An 18,468-nucleotide genomic window follows, 5' to 3' on the forward strand; every position below is an offset into this window, starting at 1 on the left:
CATGGAAACAACTAGCTGGTACTGAAATGGAAGCTTTGCTCTAACTGGCTATGTTTCATAGCGCCAAAAGGGGCTACACACACTACCCAAAGGGGCAAAGAAATCATCAATCTGACCCATATACTAACCTAGTGATATACGAAATCAACCTTCCTATAAAATATACTGGTGCAAAGATAGACCAAATATTATGGAAGTAACAAAGCACTTTTGAAAGGATTCAAAACCCACAGCATTAAATGGCCCCCATACTTGACACTATTAATTAGCCTAAGAACCCGAGATTAGGCAAGTAAAAAGCTTTAGGGAAAATCCTACTAGTATGATTTTGCTGACTGGACATAGAAATAAAATAACTCCTATGACAGATTGCTTTACTAATTGATCAGTGCATCCCTTCAGCATCACCAGAGAAGCTCCTTAAAGCGGTGGTAAGACAGTGACTTACAAGTGGACCACATGCACAGAGCAAGAGACTGCAGTGCTCAACCATGAATTGAATGTCTGTATCACATCCCTCCCCTCAAGGCTCAGGGATCTATATAGAGGAATGGGCAGAAAGAGTTGACCTAGAGCTGGAAAATGATGTCCCCAGACAGCATTTAAAAACACAACAGAGAAGAATCAAATCAAGGAGGAGTTGAGGTAGGGGAAAGAATATGATCAAAATATACTATGTGAATTTTTTAAAAAATAAAAAAGATTTTTAAATAAAAAATAATAAAAAATAAAAACACAACAGAATAGGTATACAAAGGAATTCACAAAGACCACAACTGAATGCACGTCTTATACTTTCTCAAGCCTACCAAAATCTCAGCATGGAGAAGGGGAAGTGGGCATACAAATTCTAGTCCTATTCAAGAATTGATAGCTGTGAGAAAGGGAAAACCCATTTTCTTTAATGGAATAATGCTAATTATATCAACCACACACAAAGGCAGGCTACATGTTCTTACACAAATCAGATTCCCATTTTTTGTATGTTTTTCATGTTTGTTTAAGAGAAAGTAAGAATATGAAGTCCAGAGGTTGCAGGCATAGAGAACAATTTGGGAAGCTTTGCGGGAGAGCAAAGAATAGGAGCACAATAAAAATGTAGAAAAATTATTATATAATAAATAAAAGCACAAAACAAAAATTATTTAAATCAAAGTTGCTGTATATAAATGAATATTTACATCTAATTAGATATAATATGAAGAATTTCATATAATTAGGTAGTATAAAAGGAAGCATTGATTTAAAACAACAAAAACTTTGAACTAGAACACTAAAAATTCTAACAATTTACCTTTAGGCTACTTTCTAAAAGTTTTCTTAAAAGAGAAAACAAGTCTTTCCTTCTGAAACATTACACCATTACTCACTGTGCAAGAATTACCTTGCAAATCAATATGGAAAATTAAAGCAATCACCTGTGGCTGCTTGATCATCTTTTACAGGTCTGTCTTCATCCTCAAAAGGGTTGGTGAATACATTGTCCTTAGGGTTTTCTGCAGCTTCTTAGAGATATGAAATAAAAATAAAAATAATTTACATTAAAAGCAAGTACACATTATGGTGCTTTATGTATCCCAAATAATAAACTCTCCTACAATAAAGCATAGAATCTCCTATAGCGTTGTCAATAAAAGGCTACAATCTTGCTCATGTGATACGTGGCTTCCAGTTTTCTGATAGACCAATTCAGATAAAACTTTAATAGTATCTGTGAGGAATACCTGCCAGGACATTTGTGTCTCTGTTACTAGTTTAGCAAGAGAAAAAAATTCATAACTAATTCCTTCACCATGTGGTTATTAGAAAAATGAATTTTACTTAGTTATAAAGTAGTATTTCTAAATAAAACTCTTTGTAGGAAGAGAGTTAAAACATATGCACACATTGGGGGGGGGGTTGGTTATTTGATAATGTGAAACAGTTTACAGAATTGCTTCTTCTGGGTCAAAGACCATACATAAAATATGAATAAACCTGACATATGAAAACAAATGTCCCATCTTTCTAGAACCTTTTTATGCCACTTCTTCTGTTCACAGTAAAGGATGAAGTCGATTTTAAAGTACCAGGGCAAATATCAGACTTATAAAGATTATTTAATTAAATTGCTGCGATAACTTTACTCTTTATTCACATCTCAACTTTATTCACTAAACTCTTATTTGCTTTTAACAACTGCCTTACATTCCAAGTTTAAAAAGAAAATTCTTTCAAAAAAGTCAGATGAAAACCCTTGGCAGTATGATTTTATCAACACACACCAAGGCAGGTCATATGTTCAAATGTAGTTAGTTAACAGAAATCAGACTCCAATTTTTTATGTTTTTTTCCCACATTTGTTTAAGAGAATAAAAACATGAATTCCACAGAATGGAGAGGTGGTAGTCAATTTGGGAGGAGTTAGGGGAGGGCAAGAAATGTGATAAAAATAAATTATATGAAATTCTCAAAGGAAAAATAAAAGCATTGACATAAAAAGAAAATAATTTTAAGCAAATATGCCATATAAATGAAGATTTATATACCCTAAATTTTCATATAATCAGGAAATAGTCTAATTCTCCAAAAAGGAGGCAATAGTCTATTTCTATAAAAAGGAATCTTTCACTAAAAGAAAAATGTTGGACTAGCAAATACTTTCTGTATTTGTTTTCCTAAAACAGAAAAGATTCTTTCCTTCCAAAAGCACTATTCAGTGTACAGGAATTATCTTGCAAATCAATATAAAAACCGAAGCAATAGCCTGGGGCTGCTTGATAATCTTTCACAGGTCTGTCTTCAACCTCCAAAGGGTTGGTTGCCCTTGGGAGTTTTTGTTTGCAGTTTTGGGGGGTTATTTAATGAAAAATAAAAAATAATATATGACTAGAGTTGCTATAATCAGTGTACTTCATTGTGTTCTTTATGCCAAATAATAAAGCTTCCTATTATAAAATATAGATGATTCTGTAGTGTTATTTTGAAAAAGCTACCATCATGCATGCTCATGTGATAGGTAGCTTCCAGTTGCCTGGTAGCCAAATTCAGGTAATTTTTATTATTTTGTGAAAATTACTTCCCAGGTTACTTGTGTCTATGTTTACAATTTAAAAACGAGAGCTATTTCAATATTAATACCTTCACAATTTGGTTATTTTGGAGAGATTATTTTACATAGTTAAAAACTAGTAATTTTAAATAAAAATTCTTTCCTAAGGAGATATATGAAACACATACAACCACACATAAATGCCCTTGTATTTAAAGCTCAACTGCTCTCATTCTCAGAACTTTGTAAGTTAAAACAGTCTACTACTTGTTTCTTCCTTACCCAAAGACCACACGGTTTGCATAACAAGAGCTGTGATAGCAAACATCCCCTCTCTCTGTAGTCCTGCTTATTTTAGTTCTATGAACCACTAAATAGAAGTAGTCTATCCTCAGTTACCAAGGCAAATACAAGATCATTTAACTATCGGCATAACTTCACCCTCTATTTACAACTAATTCACTCATATAACCAACAGCTACTTTAAACTCTTGGTTCAATGTGTCCACTATTTTTTACATATTATTCACATTACATTTTTTTTACACTGTCTCCCTGTCATGATTTTCAGGATTAGACCAGCATAGAGCTTCACATTGACATTTTCAATAAAGAGTCCAGCTAAGGTCCTGGGAATGGTTATTCCTGTCAATTTCTGGAACTCTTTTATCTCCAGGACAACAGTGTCCCCTTGCCCACCCTTCAACTCCCTTATTTGCTATCTGTTGTTTCACATGAACTCATCAAGTTTTACACTCTTGTTACAAAGTTTACCCATAGTTCTTTGTATTGTCATTCAATCCATTATGTTTCTTCTGGCTCTACACCTTACACAAATGTCCATCTCCACCAATACTTCAAAATTAAGTGTCCCTTCCTATATCATTCCTGAGCAATGAGTCAGCTCCTGCCTCTGAGTCACAAGAGGTTGGCAATTTTGTTTTGTAAGGAGCTACACAGTAAACATTCCGAAAGATACATATGGTCTCTGTGTCTGTCACATTATTTGTATACTTCAAAGACAAAAAATAACAAACCAAATAACATTAAAAAACAATCTCATCACACAGCTACATGAGCTGGATATGGTGTGAAGGAATGGCTGTTGCAGACGATTTCTAAGTATAGTCACCTGTTACATCACTATGTAAAATGTTTTTTTTATTTAAGTTTCCACCTCCATCTCATTGTTCCATTCAACGAATGTTCCAACCCTCCACTTTATATGAAGCTTAAAGGCCATCTCTGTATGAGCTTACATATTCCATTATACTATCTTAAAACTATAAAGATATCTTGAATTATGCAGGAAAATGGATGGAGCTAGAAAACATTATTTTGAGTGAGGTAACCCAGACACAGAAAAACAATTATCATATGTACTCACTCATAGGTGGTTTTTAAACATAAAGCAAAGAAAACCAGCCCACAAACATCAATTCCAGAGAACTTAGATAACAATGAGGACACTAAGAGAGACTTACATAGATCTAACCTACATGGGAAGTAGAAGAAGACAAGATCTCCTGAGTAAATTGGGAGCATGGGGACCTTGGGGTAGGATTGAAGTGGGGAGGGGAGCAGAGAAAAATGTAGAGCTCAATAAAAATCAGTAAAAAAGAATATAAATAAATAAATAAATAATAAACTCTCATTGGGCCGAAAAAAATGGGTCAGCAATTCAAAGTATTTTCTGCTTCCCTTCCATAGAACCTGAGTTAAGTTTCCAAGAGTCGCATCAAGAGGCTCACAACTATCTGTAACTGTAGCTGCTGAGTATCCAATGCCCATTTCTGTCTCTGTACCTACATGCTTTTGTGAAACACATTCACACACACACACACACACACACACACACACACACACACACACAGATATGAATGTGTATGTGTGTAAAATTTCCAACTACCATATAACCTAATCCAAGATGTTGAAATGGTAAAACTACAGGACAAAGGATTCAAAACTCTACTTTTACAGATGATTAATGACCTCAAAATGGATTTAAATGAATATGTAAATAAATTCAGCCAGGCAGTTCAGGGATAGGATGAGATACTCAACAACTATAATACAAAATCTAGCAAACAGATAGAAGTTCTGCAAAAAAAAGAGATACAGGCAAAGAAAATCTTAATAAATAAAAATTTGAAATCAATGGAGTTTAAGTGAAATGATAATATTTAATGGAGGGACAAGAAGCCAACTTGACAACATATGCTACCAATAAAAACCCTAGTACATGGAACTTCTTTTTGAGGTAGTGGCCAAAGGTTTCTCATAGACTAAATCCCTAACATGAGAGGCCATTGCCTATGCTATTAATAACCTTCTACAACTTGACAAGAATTTCAAGGTAGTTTTAAATTGCTGAACACACTACATATTGATGTCAAGGTACATAGAGAAACCAGCCGGTACTCAACTGAAAGCGTCACCCTTACTATCTAGGGTTCATATCTATAGACACTGCCAGCAGAAAAAAGAAACCATCAACCTCATAGAGCTATGAACCCTCTGAGCTCTGATAACCATCTGCCCTCAAGGTATGCTTACTGGTACAATAGTAGCAAGAATGTTATGGAATGGACCAGTTTTTCATTGGACTGAAGGATCATCTCATGCCAATGAGACCAATAACCTGTGACTAGATATGTCTTGGGTCCTAAGGGGAAAATCTACCATTATTATTCTGCTAAATATAATAAAATGATTTCTAATGACATATTCATCTGATCTGTGCATCCCTCAAACGTTGTCAGAAAAGCTTTATGTAATGTATGGTAATTAACATAGAAACCTACAAGTGGACCATCTTAAGAAAGTGAGAGTTTGAAATACTCAACCTTACATGGGATGTCTATATCAAACCCCTACTGTCAAGGCTCAAGGATCTATGTAGAAGTGAGGACAAAAAAGATTGTAAGAACCAGAGATGGTAGATGGTATGGGAGAATTGTCTGTATTTTGTCAATTATGTTTTAAATAAATGCTGATAGGCCAGGTAGAAAGTATAGGTGGGTCAACCAGACAGAAAGTAGAGGTGGGGCAATGAGAACAGGAGAATTCTGGGAAGGAGGAAGCCCATTCCTCCCAGTCCTGCCCAGACCACGGAAAAAGGACAATGTAATCTGCCTGGGTGAAAAAGGTACTGAGCCACATGGCTAACGTAAATAAGAATAATGGGCTAATATAAGCTACAAGAGTTAAAAAAACTGAGCTAATAAGCCAATCAGTTTTATAACATAGAGATCTCTGTATGATTTTTCTCTGGGACTAAATGGCTGGGAGACCAGGTGGGACAAAAATCCCAACAAACAGGCCCTCATGTTAAAGGTAGAAGTATTCAAGGAGACAGGGTTTTCAAGACCTAACAGGGCAGAAGCAGAAAGGAACAGAGAAATACTGCAACAGAATGTATAATACTTACTTACACAAGTTCAAACCTGATCAAATCCGAGAGTGGCACAGGTGAAGTGGGAACAAAGTCCCGGCCCTAGCCAAGAAGCAATTTATAATTGAGAACTGCTAGAAAAGAGATCAGATTTGTTCACTGGAATGGTACTAGGTATCATTCCAAGGCAGGCCCCATGTTCAAGAATAGTCTGAAAACACATATCAGATTCCCATTTCTATATGCTTCACGCTCTCTTTTTTTATTCTATATTTATTTTGATAAAAAATTTTAACTTCTTAATTCTAACTTCTTTTTCCTCCTCCCAGCCTCCCATTTCCCTCCCCCTCCTCCCACTCCTCTCCCCCTCCCTCTCCAATCCGAAGACCTGACTGCTCACTCTTTTTTAATAGTGTAAAAAACAGGAATTTAGGTGGATAGGGAGGTAAGGGAAGCTCCTGGGAGGAATAGGGGGCAGGGAAAGTATATGATTAAAATAAATTATATGAAATTTTCAAAGAAAAGCATTAAAAAAAACTAAAAATATTTTAACCTTAAATGGAATTTTAGGTACATTTGAATTTCAGATAGTCAGGAAATAGTCTAATTTTTTTCAAAAGTAGGCTTTCATTAAATACCAAGCACCACCGACTTATCACAGCGAAAATTCCTAGCAATTTTACATTGGTCTACTTTTCTTAAAACAGAAAAGAGCCTTTCCTTCCGAAAACACTACACTATTATTCAATGTAGAGGAATCATTTTGCAGATTGGTGTAGAAAAAAAAGTCAATCACCTGGAGCTGCTTCTTCACTTTCCAAAGCTGTGGCTCCATCTTTCCAAGGTTTAGTCACTGCTTTGCTCCTTGGTTTCCTTTCAGCTTTTTTGAGAAATAAAGTGAAGAAAATTATGTTCACTTAAAAGCTAGAACACATTAGGTTCCTGTATGCATACCAAATATTAAAGCTTCTAATAATAATTTATACATTCTAATACAGTGTCATCATAAAAAGAAATTCATTCTCATATGATATACAGCTTCTAGTTACCTGGTGGCATAATTCATACAATTTTAATATTGTGTGTAAAGATAATCTGCCAGGTAAATTGAGTCTATGTCCAGTTTAAAAACTGATATTTCACTAATTATGCCATGACAATTTCCTTTGTAGAAAATCTATAATTTACATAGTAAACGTTATTAATTCTAAAATTGTTTGGCTAATAGAGATGACACACATACACTTACAAATACACACAGCTAAGAGTGCCTACAATAAAATCAGATATCAAATTAAATAACCTAATGATGTATCTAAAGATCTTAGGAAAGTAAAAACAGTCAAACTAAAAATTCCTAGAAGGGAAAATGACTAGCCCTAAAGTTAATGAAATGGAAACCCCAAAACAATAAATATTTGCTTTTTTGAAAAACAAATAAAACTGATAAACCTTTAAGCTAACCAAAACAAAGAAGCTACAAAGTAGTAAAATCTGAGATAAAAATGATATTATAATATAAAACACTAAAAATCCAAAGGATTTAAAAAAGTACAGAATTCAAATTTGAGGAAGCTTACATGCAAACATCAAAGGAATACAATTTAAAGTAGTGTTGGAAATAAGCACCAATGTGCTCTCAGTAAGACAATGTTTAGGTTTTCTTCATATTGATATAAAGGTTTATTTTGTTTGACATCAAAGTAATTACTTTGAGTAAAAACAAATGTGTTTTCAATTTTATATTTTGACTATACATTAAAGTTAAAAACCTGCACCAAATATTTGGATAGTACTTGATGACAAATTTCTTCCTTCTTTAATATTTCTTAGAGAAAGTTTATCTACTAATGATAATAATAACAGATTATCTAAGCAAATAGAATCAAGTTACTATAACTCTATACACATGACAACAATACAATACATGCTCTGTAAGATGTCTCCAACTGGTCATGAGTACTGGCAATTAATATTCCAAGTATAATTAAAATATTCTAAAGCTTATATACTAAAATATTAGCAATCATTACTTCTAAAAGGAAAGAATATATACAATTTTAGATTATCCTCTGACCACTGTTATCTTATTTTCTGAATGTTCTGTGATAAATACCAATTTGTAATTTAGAGTGCAAAATGTATCAAAAAGATAAACAATCCAGCCACTTCTATAAATAACAGAATTAGCTATTCTAAAGAAAAATTATTTGATAAAGCATAACATTGCATTTAAGTAGTCATATAGCTGGCCCTATAGTAAATCTGTAGATCTGATCACCAATGGACAGATAACACTGAGAAAAAAAAATTTGTACCACTACTTAATATATACAAACTTTTGTCATTATTTCTTAAATGATAACTATTTATGAAGCACTTATTTTGGACCAGGTTTGTATTCTATTGATGATTTAAAATATAAAGGATGGTATAAATAGGTTATATACAAACATTCCACCATTTTATATAGGATTTGGGCATACTCGTATTTTGCTATGTCTAGAGGCCATGGAACCAATTCCCTCAGTATACTGAGGGATGACTATCTATAGTTTCAGTGCATGTCAGCAGTGATCTTTAGAGTCTTCAAAACTGATACACAGTAATCTACTGCTCAGTCTTGAGCAATTTCAGAATTCAATTGTAGACTGATTGTGTTAGGTAGAAGTCATTCAAACAGTCTGACTTGGCATTCTATAAAGGAAAAGACCTCTTTGTTGTCCAGGTAGTTGAATTCTACAAACACAATGTTATCTCTATTTACAAGAGTCGGTATTCTCTATTATATTTCAGCCATCTATCAAATATTTATTAATATTTACAAACTACTACAAGAAAAAAAGAAATAGCTACAAAGGAAAATAATGTTTTTAAAATTTAGTAGTAACTGTTCCAGGTTTTTATTTTAAAACTTGGTGGGTCTTGCATCAATTTCTCAATTCTGATCTGAAGATTTACACTAACTGCCCATTTATTTATCACCCACATTCTAAGACCCTAATAATATCAACAAGTCTAGACCTTACCTCCTCCATCATCCTTCCTGAGTCTCTTTGAGAACTCAAATAGATTTCTCTCTAGGAATCAACAATACATTTTCCAGTATCAAAACTACCTAGACACACAATAAAAAGTGACGCTTATATAAAAGGAAATGACACATTCAGAAAACTAAGGATTCATCTAAATGACTTTACTTTGGAAAGTGTCAAATATAGATAGCATTGTCATTTGTGAAGCAATAACATGCCATTTTTAAGAGCTTTTAAACATTATGCCTAGCTAACTAAGCCAAAATTCAACAATATTTAAAGGCTCTATCTACAGCTTTGATTTAATCCTATTTCAAAACTGGGCTTATGGATTTAAGTTATTTTTAAAGGTTATAGAAGGGAAAAACTAGAATGGTTATTGAGGCCTGTAATCCCAACACTTGGGAGAGGGAGGCAGAAAAGCTGCTGTGAGCTCAGACCCAGCCTATATTACAGATCTTGTCTTTGAAAAACAAAAACAAAAGCTTCTTTTCCCCTTGGCATAATTCTATACTGAAATAAAACTAAATCTAACAACATTTACATGATTTTTCAATCCTGTTATATAGTTGTGTCTCATAAATATTCAGCCTAGTAAAGAAGCAAAAAAAAATCAATAAGCAAGAAATCACAACCAGAATTTAGAAGGGCTTTAGAGACATATTTTAAAGGTGTATGTGCTTTCTGCTTGTGAACCATAGAAACATTGTAACTTATTCCCTTCAGTTCTCTGGGGGAATACTTTCCATGGTGACTATTTTATTTCACAACTGCTACTAATATATACCTGACAGTATTAAAAAAAGCACAATATCTATAATCTTTAATATTTTCAGAAGAAATTGCACATACACAAAAGAAGCGGTTTTAGGTCAATTTGAAATTCACCTAGCAATATAACCTTTTAAAAATCACTTGAATTTTAAAACATAGTATCTTTTTTCCTCCTGAACAATTTCTAACATTGACTTCCACTGTACTGTTCAAAATAATCACAGCAGGCATTGGAATAATTTTCATAAAAAATTTAAATGTTTTAAAATAATCAGCAGAATGTTATTTATATTACCATAGCATATTTTTTAGTATATCTCATTCAACATCAGTGGAAAATTATTTATGGTTATATTCCTAAAACTTAAGAAAAAATTAGAATACTTTTATTATAAACTAGTATTCTAAATAACTAAATATTACTTATAATCAGATTGTTCCTTGCTTTTAAAAAATACAAGCATTTTTATGGTAGAAATAAGCAAAGACTGAATTTTTCCGAAAGCCTTTTAAAAACAGCTTTTGTAAGTGACTATTCAAATAATAGTGCTAAAAGTTTCAATAAATAATATTTAAAACAGGACCGTCTAACTAAAGTCTTTAATAAAAACTAACAAAGCAGACAATAGATTTCTTTACCCAGATTTTAGTTACAATATAAAAACAATTCCTACCTTTATAAAGACCCCAGAATGACAAGCTGCGGCTGGATTTACCATTAAAGTGACTTAGGTTCCACTTCATAGTCTTACTCTTCCTAACCAGGATTATAATTGAATTTCTAGAGAAAAGGACTCAACAACAAAGCCCATGTTGCCTGAGCAAGCCTGAATTTCTAGCAAATGGGGATGGAGCTATTTGCATTGTTGATTTAAGGAGGGAGGAGTGAAGGGAGTAGATAAAGGGGGCTGGTAATGTAATTTGTATATTGTCTGTGAGCTGTTGAGACAGGGATCATCAGTCACCTGCTCAAACTCCCTTCATTTTCGCCTTCCAAGAAGGACCAAAGGTTACCCTGGGTCAGAGAATTTGGAAAGAAATGAAAAGACACACAAAATCTAACTATCAATCCATTGTGTCTGTCGAGAAAGTTATCCCTGCTGAACTGCATGTTCCTTTAACCAAGGCATTTTTAATAGCCTTAAGAGAACCCTCCTAAAATATATCATAGCACAGAACCAAGGAAGATTTAAAAGTGTAGCCATTGCTTGTAATTAGCATAATACTTAGCAAGAAATATTTACATCAGAAAAAAAGCCTTTTTATTCACCACAAGCTACTTCTTTGCACTCTAACAGCTTCCTCTTTCACACAAGTCAAACACTTGATCCAAGCTGTTCATATAAGACAGAAAATATCATGTTTTAGATTTCAAGCCTTTTTGGGTTGACAGCACCTCTAGCAATTTAATTCATACCTAACGAAAAGAATGTTCAATGTACTAATTATATTAGCTTATACTGTATTATAAAGCATATTAAGAGCAAAAATCTAAATGAGTATTTGAATGTCAGCCAATATGATCAAATCTATCTTGAACGCTTTATAGCCTTCATTATATGTACACTACCATTGTCTGATCACCTGACAGAAAGCTACTTTATGTAGTTTTGAACTAAACACACACAGTTCTACAATAATAAAGTTGATAAAGAAATGTTTTAAAATGTACAAAATCTTAAGTTTGAAATTTAGAGAGGTAAAGTGTAAGTTGTAGAAAATATATAATCCTTTGAACAAAGAAATCGGCAGCCATGATTTATATGGTTTTGGTGTGTAGGGAGTAGTAAAGAAGGAGAAAATAAAGCTTGTTTCTTATTTGCAAATTAAAGATATAAAATACTTCCCAAGACACAAACTTTGAAACAGTTGAGAAAATGCTAAATGCTACTGTTCCAAAATAAGAAAAGACTACATAAAGAATCAGTTAGACATTTTAGAGGATCAAATTTAGATACCAAAATCTACTACATTATATTTTTAGTTAAAAAAACTAAGTTATTTATGCACTCCTGCTTGAAAGCATAGAATAAACATTCAAAGAAATAGTAAATAATACAAAGATAATTATGGTTAATATCTACTTCATTTTTCTTTTACTTTAACCTTAGGGATGATACAAATGAAAAAGCAAGGCATAGCTACACTATGCTGAATTTAGGTTTGCCCTTCCTCTACAATTCCTCTTGGACAGAAGGAATTCTTCCATACCTTAGAGATACTGTAACTTTGGACCCAAATGTTGTGAAAGTTTGCTTTTTGCTCTTCTTGCTAGTCTCTAATGTTACAACTCATCACTCAGGCCAGACGACCGGAGAGGAAACAGAAAGCAAGTGGGAAAAATATCCAAAAAGCACCCATCCAACAAAGGATAAACTCAAAAATCAGCACCCAAACCCAGTAGGGCCACCATAAGAACACAATCAACAACCCAGGACAATATGGCATCACCAGAGCCCGGCTATCCTACTACAGCAAGTCCTAGATATTCCAAAACAGTGGACATACAAGAAGATGACCTTAAATTCACTCTTATGAACATGATGGAAGCACTTAAATAGAAAATGAACAAATCCCTTAAATAAATCAAGGAAAACACAAACAGTTGAAGGAAATGAATATATTATAATTGATTAAAGAATCATTGGGAAAGACAACTTCATACAACTGAAGATCATTATTACAATCAATAGTATATAAATACATAGATAAATTTTAAAAATTCAATGTCTTGGAAATTAGGTTCAAATTTAATTTACATAGCTTATGTTTAAAGTACTTAAGAATTGTTAAAGCAAAGTAAAACATATACAATAAAACTATTTCTTAAAGACTGAATAATTTCATAATCTTAGGAAAATTACTGTGGCAAAAATTTTTAATGTTTGTGTATATTGTGTCTACATGTATGTCTCTGCATAATGTGTATGCCATGCATAGTGTTCTCAGCAGACCTGAGGATGTCAGGTACACTGGGACTGGAGTTTCAGAAGGTGGTGAGCTGATATAAAGGTGCTGGGAATAAAACCCAAGTCCTCTAGAAGAGCAATCAGTGCTCTTAACCACTGAGCCATTTTTCTAGCCCCTGGTGCACTTTTTAAAGCAGTATCTTATTCTTCTGAATGTCTCAAATGACAAATGTATATCCTCATCCAAAAACAGAAAGGAATACTAAAATATCTTGTTTGTTCCTTCCTGTATTAATGGCTGGTGATAAACTCCTACAACATGCTGGAAACATGGAAAGGGCAATATGAGAAAAATAAATAGTTTATAAGGAATCATTAAATTTCTATCAGTATATAAATAATCTAAAGGAAACTGAGATTTACAAAGAAGATGAAAGAGAAAATGAAAAAAGAAAACAGCAAGATAAAATTGTTGAAAGAAAACCTGCAATAAGCCTTGTTTTTACTTATGTGATAGTCTCCTCCAAGTTGCTACGAACATAGCAATACATATGCAACTCTGCTTTTTCTTTTTTTTCACTAGATACCCTGTATTGACAGTCTTAGAAAGAAATTTAATCAGCTGTGACATTGCAAAGAACTTTAAATGAGCACAGGGTCATAACAAGAGCCTGGAAAAGAAAATGTGGATAAATAAGAAAAAAATACAGACTTATGTACCCCTGCGAAGACCAATTGAAAACTCCACTATTTTCTGATCCTAGAAGAGTTTGGAGTTTAAAAAAAAATGGAATAAGCTGTAAAGAAAATTAAACTTTATTACTATTCTCCAAATTAAATAGCATTCATGTTTCACTGTACTTTTCTAAAACACTGCAACTATATTGCGTTTAGTGGTTATTTTTCAAAAGTTTTCAGTGCTATAAAAAGAAATGGTTTATAAGTTGAAAGACACTTCTAGTATATTTAAGAAACACTGAGAATATAAATTTTTAATTTATGAAATATGATTAACTTAATATCATTTATGCCTTTTGAAAATAGTAAGACCTTAAAAATTTTTAGTTGAAAAAAAGTAATTTTTAGTTGAAAAATAGTAAGATCAGTAAAAATTTTTAGTTGAAAAAAAGACTATCATATTAAAAATCAAATGACTGAGGAAAATATTTTTATTTGGGGGACATGGATTTGAATGAAGAAATGAATGAATGAATGAAATTTATGCCCTGGCAATGCTGAAGCATGCATGAGCTGCCTGTATATGGCCATTCTGTTGAACTTGTGCATATTAGGTTTCATGGTCTAAATTGATGGGGATGACTGACCAGGTCTCTTCCTCAAGAGGGCACCAGATCTCATTACAGATGGCTGTGAGCCATCATGTGGCTTCTGGGAATTGAACTCAGGACCTTTGGAAGAGCAGCAGTGCTCTTAACCACTGAGCCATCTCTCTAAGTTATGCAATAAATGAAACAAACTAGTAAAAAAAATAGTATTCTAAGATGAAAAATGAGAAAAGGCAATTAGTAGACAAATTATAAAGGAGTATTAATAAACAAAACATATAGAAAGAAAAGCTTTAAACTCCCTAGCAAATTATGGAATGAAAAATGCAAAAATACTGATGACAACTTATGCTGGAAAGGATATAAGGGGAACACTCCTCCACTACTGGTGGAACTGCAAACTTGTACAGCCACTTTGGAAATCAGTATGGGGGTTTCTTAGGAAACTGGGAATCAATATACCTCATGACCCAGTTATACCAATTTTGGCCACATACCCAAAGGATACATGCTTGACTATGTTCATAGCAGCATTATTCGTAATAGCCTGAACCTGGAAACAAACTAGATGCCCCTCAACCAAAGAATGGATAAGGAAAATGTTGTACATTTATACAATGGTAATATTACTCAGCTGTAAAAAAAAATGACCTCATGAAATTTGCAGGCAGATGGATGTAACTAGAAAAAAATAATTCTGAGTGAGGGAGGTAACCCAGATCCAGAACAATAAACATGGTATGTACTCAATCACAGATGTTATTAGGAGTAAAGCATAGGATAACCAACCTATAATCCACAGCCCCAGAGAGGCTAGGTAACAAGGAGGGCCCAAAGAGAGGCACATGGATTTCCCTGGGAAGGGGAAGTAGAAAAGATCTCCTGGGTACTGGAGGTAGAGGTTAGGGGAAGGAGGGAATGGGAAAGAGAGGAAGAGGCTTGGGTGGGCTGGATGCTGGAGTCAGGTTGGAAGCAGGATGGAGGGGGAGAATAACAAAAGAGAGGTCTTGATGGGCGGGCCATATTGGGGTTAGGGAGAAACCTGGTGCCAGGAAAACCTCCAGAAACCCACAAGGATGACTCCTAGCAATGGTGGAGAGGGCACCTGAACTGGCCATCTACTGTAAGCAGACTGGTGATTTCCTTTATTGCTATCAGAGACACTTTATCCAGTAACTTACAGAAGCAGAGGCAGAGATTAACAAACAAGCACTGTCCTGAGCTCCTATTCTTGTGGAAGAAAGGGAGGAGGGATTGTACCAGCCAGAGGGGTCATGATTGGGGATCATATAGAGACAGCTGACCTGAGATTGCAGGAGCACATGGAAGTTGGATCAACAGTCAGGGAGCCTGAATGGGACTGACCTAGGCCCTCTGCATGTGTGTGATAATCCTGTAGCTTGGTCTCTTTGTAAGACTTCTAACAGTGGAAGCAGAACTTTCTGGCATTTAGCTGCCTTTTGGTAACATGTTCCCCATGCCAGATTACCAGGCACTGCCTCGATGTAAGGTGAAAAGCTCAGTCCTGCCTCAATTTAATGTGCCATACTTTTGTTGAAGCCCATGGGAGACCTGCCCCTTTCTGAATAGAAACTGAGGAGTGTATGAGGAGGGTGGAAAATGGGAGTGTGTATGGGGGGGGGGAGGGGGGACAGAAAGAGAGAAGGAAGAGGAAACTGGTTGGTCTGTAAAATAAGTTAAAGAAGAAAAATGTGAAAATAATGAATTTAGAAACATCTTTCCCCCAAGGTTGGACAGGATGGAGAAAAATATTTGTTGGGAGCAGTGAGACCCCAGATCCTGAATTTCTTGTAATCCCCTGATCTGAGTGCCTACAGCTCCTCTGAGCACGAGACCTTCAGGAGTTCCTGATGGCAAGAGAGTGGTTTCTGGTGGGTTTGGCTGGGGTGTGGCTATCTCTATATAATCTGCCCCTGAACCCAATAAAGGGGGCATTCTTGGGAAATTCAAGGATGACCCGTGTCGCTGTCTTTCTGTCTGTGTTTGTGTATTTTATCCTTCTGCCCCTTGCCCGAAGCTCGGTAACTGGGTGCCAGTGCACAGAGCACAGACACAGGGGTGAGGTGCGTGGCAATATTTTACCTAATTATTAGGATAATAAATACAAGTATGAGTTGTCTTTCAGGAGAAAGACAATTTACTAGCTTAAAAACATATTCTCAAAAAAAAACATATTCTCTATGTCAGCAAATTATTGTATGAAATATGGAAAAATGCAAGTATGTTGCGGGAGGTCCTCCCACTCCTCCAGCCTATAGCTGCTGAGATACCAGCCCATGGGGGCGTGGTCTCTCTCCCTTTACAAAAGAGGCCACTTCCCTCTCCTCTTCTCTCTTCACTTCCTGCTCCGCTGGCGAATAGACTCCCTTCCTGGTTGCGTAGAGGGCTGTTGCATGGGACAGTGATCTGTAAGTTTTTTTCCCCTTTAAATAAATACCACCCTATTAATCATAATTCCAAACTGGTGTGGCATTGTTTGTGACTTACGCCTTCACAAGTATATGTATATAAAAGTACTTATAGCATCTAGTCTAATAATATACATACAAGTTAAAGGATTTCAATATCTAACAAACTGAAAATTTAATTAATTACATATAGTCATATGATAGAATGCATGTAGAATGAAATTGCAATTTGTAGGGACATATTTTATAAAGGAATATATGTGTTATTCAAGATATGATGGGATTGCATTTTGATAGTTGAAATGCATTTGATACACTTTGCCTGCTGAACATCATAGCTTAAACTTAAATTTAATTTATCTTAAAACATGCTCAGAAGATTTATGCTGGCTTATAGTTGGGTAAAATCATGTAACTTTAACAAAAAAATCCTATTTTAAAATAAAATACTGGATATCTTATTAATTTATTGAAAACCGTACTCAAAGTAAAAAGCAGAAAGTATATATGGATATAAGAGACACATATGGGCATTTTTCAAATATCATCAGCTGTGAAAACATGAACAGTCTCCAACAGAATCATATATCCACTACCAACACCAGAAGAACATTTTCCCCCTTTTTGTCTACTGCCAATGCCTAGCACGATAAAATATTTTATCACATATTACTAGACTAGAAAATTATTAAATTTTACTATTCCAAGTATGGTTTCTCCTGAATGTTTATTGCTTTCACTAAATTGTACTGACAAAACTTGTAAATGTAGTCATCCTAAATTAGAGATCATCTACACAGTGATAATAGTATGAGAAATAAGCAAGGAAATAGAATATTCAGTATAATCTCTTTCAACCTGAAAGTTTAAAGCACAAAGTGATGTACAAATATCTTCTTGTTATTACATAAAGAAAGAAGCCAAAAGGGACTTCGGGCATGATTCATATAAGGAGGTCCTGGGTATGATTTCTATCACCACAAAATCATAACCAGAACCACCACATGGTTGGGGATGCAGCTAAATGGAGAAGAAAAAATGGTACTCGAGGAAAAAGCATTCTTATTCACACATTCCAAACTCAACCATGTTTTAAGCAAAATTCATCCATTTTCAATGTAAACTCAAAGTTTATACCTGTGATACCTACCTACAGTTCTATTCTGCATAGCAAATTTCTTCTCCTTTCTCAACAGTCACATATTTCTCTGAAGATTTTCTTTACTCAATCATCATTCTCTCCAGAGTTTGAGCTATTTCCATATTTACCATACTTTTCTATTTTTGTAATTTTTAACAGATATACCCTTCAGTCCATTTCTCTTCACTTGCAGATAAATTTTGTAAGAGCAGATACCATGTATTAACCGCTTTAGTATCATAAATAGATCTGTGTAATAGAAACACTTACCAAAATTGACCACTAACATTTACTTGCTAGATACAGCAGCAATAAACTGGTAAGTATTCCTATACTATAATGGGATGTATTAAATCACAGAAGACTTCGAGGGCAGTCAGTTACAATAAAAACATAACTATAAGCCTTTTTCTAGTCCCTAACTTCCACTATATTCCTTACCTACTTATTTTATATTTCTTTTTCATGA

The 18,468-nt window shown here is 34.3% G+C and overlaps 1 protein-coding gene across 1 annotated transcript in view; it reads right to left on the minus strand.

Moving 5' to 3' along the window:
* The window catches only part of LOC121441305 (polycomb protein SCMH1-like), an 80,545-nt gene that overhangs the window by 47,988 nt on the left and 14,089 nt on the right, over nucleotides 1–18,468 (minus strand). The gene's annotated exons all lie outside the window — the stretch shown is intronic.

Source organism: Microtus oregoni, unplaced genomic scaffold, assembly GCF_018167655.1.
Source record: "Microtus oregoni isolate MIOR12 unplaced genomic scaffold, Mior012 000074F_ref0000038, whole genome shotgun sequence".
Lineage (NCBI taxonomy): Eukaryota > Metazoa > Chordata > Mammalia > Rodentia > Cricetidae > Microtus > Microtus oregoni.